Here is a 12171-nt window from a genome sequence, read left to right on the forward strand (position 1 = left end):
TCGCGTGTACAAATTATTTCCTCTTTTTACTTCTCTGCGTAAAAATATCCAAATGATCATTACCGCCTAGGTAGACGTGAATCATGCAAATTGTGTCTGTGGACAGTTACTCTCTAATGTGGCCAAAAGAGAATTACTATCATCTTTTTTCTGTGTGGCTAAAGATTAATAATGGAGGAATCCTGTTTACTTAAATGAGAATGAGTCAGCTTACTTATTAATCACATCCTTATTTGATGTTTACTATAGTCACAGCAGTTTATCGTCGCCTATTAACGAGTATCAGGAAAGCTGAATACTCAGACCAACAGCGATGGTGAATAATCACGAAAAGTGCGGGGAGACAACCCCAGGCGCGCCCTGTGCGGCCGTGGCCTAGCAGGTCGGGCAGGGCCTGCTGCACGGCGCGTTCTCTGGCTGGCTCTGAGCACTATGGGACTCAACTGCTGAGGTCATCAGTCCCCCAGAACTTAGAACTAGTTAAACCTAACTAACCTAAGGACATCACAAACATCCACGCCCGAGGCAGGATTCGAACCTGCGACCGTAGCGGTCTTGCGGTTCCAGACTGCAGCGCCTTTAACCGCACGGCCACTTCGGCCGGCGGCGCGTTCTCTCTCAGCACGGCGAGGCGCGGAGGGACTGCTGCTGGGAGAGAACCCGCGACCTCTTGCGTCGGCGCAGTGCAGTCAGGACTCAGCAGCCGACACGGCTGTCCCAAAACGTGTGCAGTCGTCACCCAGGAGGTCTCGAAAGAAGTATAAAACTGAGTGTGGCAGTGTCTGTTCTCACAGTATGAGATGCAATAGTCAGCCTTGACGTGACGAATGGCGCTGTTTTCATAAGTACATGCAAAACTTCACGATCGTATCCCGTCTACAAGTAATTCCTGTATCGTCAGGAAAAGAGGTGGACGGTGCAAAGCATAGTTTGCGTTAAACTGCAAAGCAGGGTCTCGGGTATTAAAACAGGTGCTTACGATCTGTCGTGTCGTTACTGAACAAGGCTGAGCGGAGGTAGGCGCAAGCAGAGGACGGAGTTGTTTATTCGGAACGCGGCGTTCTGTCGGGGGAAGCGTTGCGTGTGCTCGCTACGTGGAACAAAATAAGACTACACGAAGCGCGAAGGTCGCGGCTTGCAGTGTTCGTTGCTGGCGGTAGGGCGAGGGGGAGGGGACGTGACGTCAGAGCGGCTGCCCCGCCCCGCCACTCGCTTTCCTACGGCAGGGTGTGGGGGGGGGTGGGGCGAGCAGCAGCAGGTGGGAGAGAGCCTCCCTCCGTCCTGGAGACGGGAGGCTGGACTGGACTGGAGTGGGACACGGGAGCACGTTTTCGTAAGACGCTACGCAAAAATCGAAAAGTTTGCAATGAAAAATAGGGCTCGCTATAATTTTATGTTTGGTGCGTATGAAATGTTCCTCCGTATGAAATTTAGATGGAAGTGAAACATGGACGATAACTAGTTTGGACAAGAAGAGAATAGAAGCTTTCGAAATATGGTGCTACAGAAGAATGCTGAAGATTAGATGGGTAGATCATATAACCAATGAGGAGGTATTGAATAGGATTGGGGAGAAGTTTGTGGCACAACTTGACTAGAAGAAGGGATCGGTTGGTGGGACATGTTCTGAGGCATCATGCGATCACGAATTTGGTATTGGAGGGCACTGTGGAGGGTAAAAATCGTAGAGGGAGACCAAGAGATGAATACACTAAGCAGATTCAGAAGGATGTAGGTTGCAGTAAGTACTGGGAGATGAAGCAGCTTGCACAGGATACAGTAGCATGGAGAGCTCCATCAAACCAGTCTTAGGACTGAAGACCACAACAACAACAATGAAATTTAGTTAACAATTTGAATCTTTGTTTAGACTTGTTAGGCGGTCTCGATCTCGAGAAAATGGATCCTGCGTAGCGCGTTCGTTCCCTATCTCTCGCCCGCGGGAATGAAATATTTAGAACGTGCCTGATATCTGATAAACTTTATCTGTGGCGATATATCTGAAGTTGTACTTTCTATTTTAGTTAATAGATTCCAACGACTGTAAATCTGTAAGAGTTATCGCAGCTAGTGAAACAAGAATTTCCTAATATGAAAATAAACAGGAAATTTCTTCTCTTATACCACGGGGCCCCGAGCTGAGTCCTGGCATTGCTTCCACTTACTTATGCCAGGCTCCTGAGTTATCTTTCCTATCTGGCCACCCTCGGCCAGCTCTTATTCTTTTCCGACCCTGACGCTATTAGGTTTCGAGGGCTAGGGGTCTTTCATTTTCCAACCTATACTTCTCATGCAGCGTCTGACCCGGAGTGGGCGGCTGCAAAAGGCGTCTGTATCCCATGTTAGGGGCGGCCTCCAGAACTGCGGAAAGCAACGGAATATCACCGCAGATTATCTTCCCTGCATAATGCAGTCTCCATTTTATGCAAAAAAAAGGCTTCCTCTCATGTTAAATCAGTGTCGGGAGGTAAAATTGTCCCCCCCTGAGATCCGAATGGGGGGCTACTTGAAAGGAGGCAAAAAATCAAAACGAGAATTGGTACGTGGAATGTCAGAACTCTGCTACAAGCAGGAAAACTAGAAAACCTTAAAAGAGAGATGGAAAAGAATCATATGGATCTCGTAGGAGTTGCTGAGGTAAGATGGAATAGACATGGAGAGTTGCAGTCAGATGAATATGTATTCTACTACTCAGGAGGAGAAGTAAAAGGAATTAATGGAGTAGGAATGATTATGACAAAGGAATTGGCTAAATGTGTGGAATATGTAGACTATGCAAATGACCGAGTTATTGGTGTAAGGCTGAAATGAGCACAAAAATATTTACTAATTGTCCAGGTGTATATGCGAACTTCAGAACATGATGACCAAATTGTAGAGGAAATGTACAATGTAATAGAGAGAATAATGGACGAAAATAAAAAATGCTGGAAAATAGTAATGGGAGACTGGAACGCCATTGTGGGAGAAGGGAAAGAGGGAAACATAGTAGGCAGTCATGGTCTTGGAAAGAGAAATGACAGAGGTGAATGGTTAATTGACTTCTGCAGGGAAAGGCAGCTGATAGCGGCAAACACATGGTTCAAGAACCATAAGAGGAGGCTCTACACTTGGAAATCACCAGGGGATAAATATAGAAACCAAATCGATTTTATATTGGTAGAAGAAAGATACAGGAATGGAATCAAGAAGGTGCACACATTACCAGGTGCAGATATTAATAGTGACCTCAATTATGGCAGAAATAGAAATAAGAATGGAAAAACTGAAAAAGGCGACAGTGGTGAAGAAGTGGGATCTAGAGAAGATAAGGTCCAACAAAGAACATATTACAGAAATGCTGTGTCGGGACTTTCTAAACACATTACGAGACAAAGAAGCACCTGATAATGCCAACGAGTACTGGAATATGCTGAAAGAAGGAATCATTAAAGCAGGACAGCAAAATATAGGATATGTAAAAGGGAAAAGGTCAAAAAAACCATGGGTCACACAAGAAATGATTTCCAAGATGGAGGAGAGAAGAAAATTGAAGAACTAGAACACTGAAGATGCAAGAAAGATTTACCGAAGGTTAAATAACGAACTGCGAAGAGAAACAGAGCAGGCTAGGAAAAAATGGCTAAAAGAGGAATGTGATGAAATTGAAGAACTGGACAGGAAGGGAAGATACAACTTACAACAGAGTAAAGACTATGGCATGGGAACAGAGCAGGAAGTGCTACTATGGAAATTTTGAGTAAAGACGAAGAGGTAGTGTACAAAGATCGTGATGATGTCCTCCAGAGATGGGAAGAATATATAAAAGAGCTATATGACACAAATAGCAAACCAGAAACTTGAATCACACAACAGTGTAAGTGATGAATAGAAAGGACCGACCATCATAATGGAAGAAGTAAAGTCTGCAATTGCTGCAATGAAAAATGGCAAAGCAGTAGGTACAGATACAATACCGGGAGTAACACTAAAATGCTTGAACCACAATGGAATAAGAGAAATATTGAGGTTATGTAATAAAATATGACAGTGATGAATGGCCTGTGACTTTTTGACAACAGTAATGATTCCATTACCGAAAAAACAAGGAACCAAGAAATGCAGTGAGCACAGGACAATCAGCCTCATTTCACATGCAGCCAAAGTGATGTTAAGAATAATTAATAAAAGACTTGGCGAGGAGCAGTTTGGCTTAAGACGGAATACGGGCACCAGAGATGCAATAGGGCTCCTACGAATCTTGGGAGAAAGGTTTATTGAAAAAGGAAGAGACATATATATATATGCATCATCGATTTAGAAAAGGCATTCGACAATGTGGTTTGGGACAAGCTGGCGACTATTATGAGGGAAAAGAGTGGACTGGAAAACCAGAAGACTTATAAACTCATTGTACCTTAATCAAAAAGTTTCAGTTAAAGTGAGAGGAGAAAGTACACACTGGATCAGACTAGGGAAAGGAGTAAGACAAGGATGCTGTTTATCACCTGCTCTTTCCAACCTGTACTTGGAAAATATGATTGACCAATGCTCATTAGATGACAAAGGAGTAGAAATTGGAGGAAGAAGAGTAGGGTGCTTGAGATTTGCTGATGACATAGTCCTTCTAGCCACAGGGGAAAAAGAATTACAGGATTTGGTGGACACCATTGCAATTAACCTAAAAAAATATGGAATGAAAATTAACACAAATAAAGTATTGGCAATAGGAGGAAATAAGGAAATAAAAATTGTGCTGAATGGAGAAACAATAAAACAGATGCAAAATTTTAAGTATCTTGGAAGCAGGATAGACACCGACTGGAAGAGCACCACAGAAATTAAGGATAGCAATGGCAAAAGAGGCGTTTTATAAGAAAAGGAGCATCTTCTGCAGCGGTCCAGACAGAGAACTCAGAAAGAGACTCATAAAATGTCTTGTATGGAGTGTTCTTCTATATGGCGCTGAAACATGGACTATGAGAAAAAAAGACAGAGAAAGGCTGGAGGCTTTTGAGATCTGGACATGGCGGAAGATGGAAAAAATAAGTTGGATGGACAGAGTAAAAAATGAAGACTTACTGAGAAGAGTGGGAGAGAAAAGGCAGTTACTAGATGTAATAAAGAGAAGAAAAAGAAATTGGATTGGGCATATATTAAGAAAGAATGATGGACTGATAAAAACAGTTTTAGAAGGTTATGTAGAAGGGAAAAAGAAGCGAGGAAGGAAGAGATTCCAGATACTGGCAGACATGATGGACGGTAAAACATACAGCAGCCTTAAGAAGGAAGCAATGAATCGCAGAAAATGGAGAGGCAAAGGACCTGCTAATATAGCAGATAACTGATGATGATATGATGATGATGATGATAAAGTGCGCGTCATTTACGATGGCGGCCGAGTTTAGGTTCGTTCTGCGCATCTGAAGTCACAAGTCAGCCAATGAACAGAGAGCGACGCTGCCAGAGTTCGACTGCAGTGCAGAGCACAGACGAGTGTCTTCAGTTTTAGAAATGTTCAGTCATTAATAAAGTAACTGAACAAAAGCAATGTCTTGATAGAAGAATTTCTATAAAAGAAAGTTTGGAAAAAGCATTCTTTATACCAATTGCTTCATATTCTATTAATTAATTAAACCAAAGAAGCAAAAGCCTCCTAATTCAGGCAATAGCAAGGAAATTCTCAGTAACCGCTTTTTCACAATAAAGAACAGCAGTAATTATTTCCTATTGTTCAAAATGGTTCAAATGGCTCTGAGCACTATGGGTCTTAACTTCTGAGGTCATCAGTGCCATAGAACTTAGAACTACTTAAACCTAACTAACCTAAGGACATCACACACATCCATGCCTGAGGCAGGATTCGAACCTGCGACCGTAGCGGTCACGCGGTTCCAGGCTGTAGCGCCTATAACCGCTCGGCCACCACGGCCGGCTATTTCCTATTGTACTTCGACGAAACGTGTGTAATTCATAGTCATACCAACAGTGTTTGTCGGTATTTTGCGTCCTAGTTTAAAGTCCTCCAGGAATTATGTTGAATGACGAGCTGCGTTAGCGTAATGTTGAAGGTGCTTGGCTGCTAAGCAACAGGTTCTGAGTTCAAACCTTGTGCGGTGTTTAATGTTTTCTTTATTTAAAAACAATATCGAAGTGTCTTCATGAATTTCATTCGTTTGAATGTAATTATCAGAAATTTCTAGTGGCAACTAAAATCGACCATATGGAAAGTATACGCTATGGACTTTTATCTCTGCAAACTCTTCAAAATTTCGTGCAATGGTTTACTACACTTAATGCTGTACAATAACTGCGTTGAACATCGAAACAAAATTGTCATTTATGGGCGGAAGGTATCAGTGAAGATGATGTGTTAAAATCAAATTTTTGGGCCAAATAGTTTTTGTGAAATCGAATAAGTTTGTCGAAGCAGTCGAAAGACCATGTGTCTGCACAGGGCGAGCAGTGCAGTGATGACAAAATCGCGCACGGCGCGGAATGCGGGGAGCACGTGTCTGCAGCAGCGAAAGGGTTAATGCGGCCGTGGTGGCTTTACTTCGTGAAGTGCGCGCTCCCCCCTAAACGTAAGTATGCCAACTATACTATAGTATGGCGCTGCTTCTCTTGGCGTGTGCAACTGGCAAGGCAGCAATCTCCCGCGTCTGGGCGGGCGTGCGCGAGCCGCCAAGATAAAAGAATTGAACTATAGGACTTACTCATGGTCCATTCACGTTCAGGGGTGTGTGAAGAATCATTAAAGTGCCTCTGTGTGTGCAGTAATCAGTCTAAACCTGTCTTCGTGATCTGTGCGAGAGCAATACTAGTGGAGTTGTGATGTATTCGCAGAGTCAGGATTTGACGGTGGCTCTACAGACTTTCTAAATGTGGTTTTATGGAATATTGTCTCCTCCAAAAATAACCTGCACTCAGTGCAGTACTCAGCTCCTCGAAAAGCATGCAGAGTGGCAAATTTTTTGGGCTGATGTAACAATTGCGGCATTCCAATAAACCTTGAAAACAAGTCAGTGGATTCACTCACCCAGACAGTATAGAAACATTCCTATAATGCATATAATGTCTAATAATCTGCACAAAACACGCCGCGCCGTGTTTGTGTACGAAATAAAATGTTCACATGTGAATATCTCCTAAAATAAATCACTCACAAATCTCAAGCTCTCACAAAATATTCAGTACTGTAGTCGCCCTTTGTCAACGACAAGAGAATCAATAAAACGCGCAAATTTCTTTAATTTGGGATAAATTTGATCAGCGCGATTTAACATAGGCGTTTACCTGAAGATGGTTCCCGAACAACTTAATCGACTCCTAGATCGGAGGCACAAAGCCATACTCGTACGCACGGGATATGCTTAATTTCTATTGGCTAATACATTAAACAGTCAATCTGATAATTTCGAGCACTTGCAAACTTCAGGTATTTTCAATGTCAGCCAATCAGATTACTGCAGGTAATTTAGACGAGAAATCACGTAATTCCTAAACTAAATAAAATTTAATGAACACAAAATTAGATTCCATTCCGCAACATACATTACTTAAAAGTTTAATACTCAACGCCCCTTCTGGCTGCATTTTACAAAATCAACCGAAGTCGGGCATACGCCACAAATTCCACTATTGTACAAGAAACTTTCTCACACATAGATTTACTTAATTTCCATAAAATTTCAACGAATGTCCTAAGACCCTGCAAAACACTTAAATAACCAAAACACGACGAAATAATTATTTTCCAAAGTACTTTTTATATAGTCAGAAATCTGTGGTAATGAAATTCCAGACAATTAGATCTTATGGACCTGTACTTCTGGTTTTAGTTTCAATTGATGCTATAGATGAATCCATCACAGTCGTCCCTTAGGTAAAAATTTATATCTCCGAAAGTACTGAAGTTATTCATTTGAAATCAGCTGTGCCAGCGTGAGAACCAAAATTCTGCTCTCCTCCCAGCTCCGGGGTAAGCTACGCTTTCGATGTAAGATGACAATTCGTAATAATTAGCTACATTGCAAACCCAGAGAGTGGTTGAAAAGGTGTTCATATAGCTGACATGGCCAGTTTCATCTGGTTGTTTCGTTCAACTGATAAAACTGACCGAGTGAGTAAACAGTTGATTAGCCACTCGCGTCTTGCTGCATCAGTGACCTGCCCATCATCCGTGTACTGCTGGCCGTGGAGTGCATCCTTCGTTGGACCAAACAGACGGAAGTCGGAAGGTGCGAGATGCGGGTTGTTCAGCTCTGAGTGATCCACCGGTCACCTTGAAGGAGAGCACGTTCCCACATCGCAGGAGTCACAGCCGTCTTGCAGCTGACCGACACGCGGGAGGTCGGCCAGATATGCACAACGTTGCTGCGACGATGGCGCTGCTAGGCCAGGCGTTGATCACCAGTAAGCTCTTCTGACGCTGACAGACACCTCGCACTACGACTCGCGGTGCTTCTGTTCACTGCCAAATCTCCTCAGACATTCTGCAAGCGGGTATGAACATCTCCGATGCTCTGGTTTTCATCCGAAAGAAACTCAGTGACAGCTCTCTGCTTGGGTCGCACCTCTTTTACGGACGCCATTTTGGAGGCTACATACGGTGCTGTCAACTGATGGAATTCCATGAAGCTGAAGCTCTAGGGGCTGAAGCGGGAATATTCCACGATGTCTCACAAATTTCGCATTTTTCCAACAGAAATTGGCCGAGAAAAAAGTGTAGCGTTGCAGATGGAATGCCCCGTAGGTTTATAATTAGCTCAGTTGGATGATTGTGCTTATGTATTTTAATCTGGGTCCTTGATCTTGATGTGGCTAGATCCTTCACAACGCCTGTCTTCTTCTCAGCATCTGGTAGCAAGAAATGCGTGTGTTTGAGAATAGCTCCTCCTTAGATTTCTCCCTGAGGTCACTGGAAATTTGTTTAATATCGTTCTCGGCCGAAAACACTAACATCTTATTGCTATCTGAGCTGCACAGTGAAGTCGCTACCACAGCCAGGACAGACACACAGCCAAACCAGTTACAGAAGTACTGGCTTGCACGTCAACTAGTTCCGAAAATGACGAAGAGATTAAGGAAATGCTTTTTGAGAGAAAAGAAATTGGTCAGATCGCTAAGCGAGATGAAATCTTGTGATGGGGCACTCGAAATCGATAGTCGGAATACGAAGTGGAAGAAAAGTTAGGGGAGAAAAGAACTGAAGTAAGGGAATGAAAGGGGGAAGCTGCCTGGCAGAATTTTGCACAGAGCACGTTTTAACCACTGCTAACAGTTGGTTTGAATCATGAAAGACAATTGCGTACATGACAGGAGTCAGAATGCACCTCACTATTTGAGACATACTATATAGCCCTAATATTTACTATTACTTAACAAATGAAAATGTGCTCGGATCGAACCTTCTTCTCTCATAATGACTCTGGAAATTGCTAATGTCCATTCCAATCAGCTGGAAATTTATTTCCTGAACCAGAGATTACGAGTTGAAATTTCCATTTTAATCAACAACGTGGAAAGAAGTCCCCTCTTAAGAAAAACTAAGAAAGACATTGTTACCTAACAATCTATCCGGAGTATGATATATTGTCTTAGAAATATTGGACCATGGTTGGCTGTCTATTCAGAAAATACTGTCTGAAAAACTAGTTTCGTCGATTATTGGACTATTTCTGGACCAGTTGGTTGATAAAGACCAGATGGCATGAGATATGTGGAATTACAGTGGAAGGCCCCATCACATCGAAAACGCCTCTGAGGGGTGGAAGAAAGTGATACATTAATAACTAAAGCTCAGCCAAATGTTTACTCATTAATAAAAAACCTAAGAGAGGGCGTCGAGTGCTTTCGCTGATTAATTTCTAATTTGGATGGAAAAAGAATAAAGAAGTCTGCAATTCATACTGATTAGGCGACTGTAAAGATTCCAAATTGATTGCACCGTGAAATCGTTTCTGACTTGTGTGACCCACACACGGAAATTACACTGTAGAAGGAAACATCACCACCATTGGAAATTATGTAAACATTGAAAACTAGTTTAATGCACGTCGTACTCATTGGAAAGCTTGTAAACAACTTTAATGATGGACGAAATGAGACCACTTCCTCATGGTTTTCCTGGGAAACGGCACACCGACAGCTAAATACCTGTTGCAATTTGTGGAAAATTCGGTAATGAAGACCGGTAGGGCTACCTTAAAGGTCATGCCTCTCCTAGGGCACCATCACGGCACTCCTATTGAGAGAGACTCTATGAAGAAAAACCTGTGTGGGTGGACAGCAAACAGAAAACCAGTGCAGAAGACACAAATGACAAGCAGCCACATCCACTCATTCGTCCTTCGTCTGCAGACCTGCTGCAGACCACTGCACGGTGTGTGGTCGAACCACTGTCCTCCCGAATGTGAGTCCAGAGTGTATCACCGGCGCGCCCTGCATACCCAGTCCACTACTTGCATTTCACGCACGTTTCTCTGTCGGTTACATGGCGCAGACACGCACGAAGATTCTCTCTCCAAAATATGCTGAAGGTGATAGGGACCATGGCTCTCTGTCTACTAATAATTCAGACGCGATCCCGCTCAGTATCTTGGCAAATTTGTGATTACCTAGAAAACCGTTTGAGTGAAAGAATCTGTGAAATTTCAGTGTAAACTACAGTCGCGTTGCGAGTGTCACAATAAAGTAGAATACTACACCACTGATCTCGGGATACATTAAAGATTTATAAGACAATGACGTCTGTTTCTTAGACGAGGAACATGTCGATGCTCGAAGACTGTATGGAAACGTAAACGGCTTTACAGCTTTTACCACTTCGTTTGACATGCAGCAGCACTTGGATGTAGGAAAATACGGTAACAATACCTGTAAACAACAGTTAAAAGTCGTTCATTATGCGATTACAACGCCAGTGTCAAAAGTTTTGAGCCTATAACATTGAGTGCATAAAAAACGACAAAGCTATATAAAACGGAAACAATTGTACAACTAACTAATCAGGGATGGGAAAGGAAGACTTGGGTTGGTCGGGTGGCTTCCAGAAGCCTGCGTTGACGTCCGGCGCTACGCTCTGTACAGCACTGCCTCGGCGTCTCCATCCACGTCGAGCGGCCGCGACAGAAGCCTTGGGACGAATTCTTAGGCGCTCTCCTGGCATCGTAACGGTCCGGCAGGCGTCTTACGCTGGTGGAATGGAGGTGCTGATTCGGCACGATTCGAAAAAAGTGGACGCCGTTCTCGCGAAACCCACTTGTCTGAATTTCGGAAACCAGTTTACACTGTAGGGTGTGGAACTATTTCACTGACTCCGTCGTTTGCCCCCTCATACGACCAGGAGAGTCAAGAGTGATGTCGGAGCTGTGATAGAGCTTACATCGGTTTAGCCATGATGTATCTGTCATCTAATAAGTATCCGAACGTTCTGTGGGGCAAAGATGCTATACAAACACGGCCACGCCAAAAGGAGATACAAATATATATTTGTGCGAAAGTTCCACAACACACGTTCTGGAAATGGAAGCAACGAGTTTAATTCCTAAACTGCTCAACCTGGAAATACCTGGGTACACCATAGCTTGCAACATTAGAATAAAATGGCGACATGATTTATGATTGTATTATGCCGCATTGTTTACCACGGAGGTGGGTGCTGAATCTTTTTCTTAAGAAAGAAGACACAGATATCAGTCTGTTAAAAGGAAAGTTAAACATACTAATGAATTTAGACTCTTACAGTGGTTCAGAACGGTTCAAATGACTCTGAGCACTATGGCACTTAACATCGGAGGTCATCAGTCCAATAGAACCTAGAACTACTTAAACCTAACTAACCTAAGGACATCATACACATCGATGCCCGAGGCAGGAGTCTAACCTGCGACCGTAGCAGGCACACGGTTCCAGATTGAAGCGAGTAGAACCGCTCGGCCTCCATGGCTGGTCAAGTTTAATCGTGCCTACCCTGAGACATTCACCGAGGAAACTGATTTCTGCATTACATGTACACTGCTTCTGATGAGGTGTCTCGGATCTGAGGAACCTGAGATAAGGAGGAAGAAAATTTTTCTCAGAGGTGCCATGAGCTTGGATTTAAATATAAGTCCTGTAACTTTAGTGCTGAAAGAAGTTTGTTGCTTTGCCATTATTTTGCTATGACATAAATAAACCATCTTTTGACTG

At 43.1% G+C, this 12171-nt stretch overlaps 1 protein-coding gene across 1 annotated transcript in view; it reads left to right on the forward strand.

Moving 5' to 3' along the window:
* LOC126108363 (uncharacterized) overlaps positions 1-12171 on the forward strand; it is a 56475-nt gene that overhangs the window by 19593 nt on the left and 24711 nt on the right. The window lies entirely within an intron of this gene.

The sequence above is a fragment of the Schistocerca cancellata genome, chromosome 11 (assembly GCF_023864275.1).
Source record: "Schistocerca cancellata isolate TAMUIC-IGC-003103 chromosome 11, iqSchCanc2.1, whole genome shotgun sequence".
In the NCBI taxonomy this organism is placed as follows: Eukaryota; Metazoa; Arthropoda; class Insecta; order Orthoptera; family Acrididae; genus Schistocerca; species Schistocerca cancellata.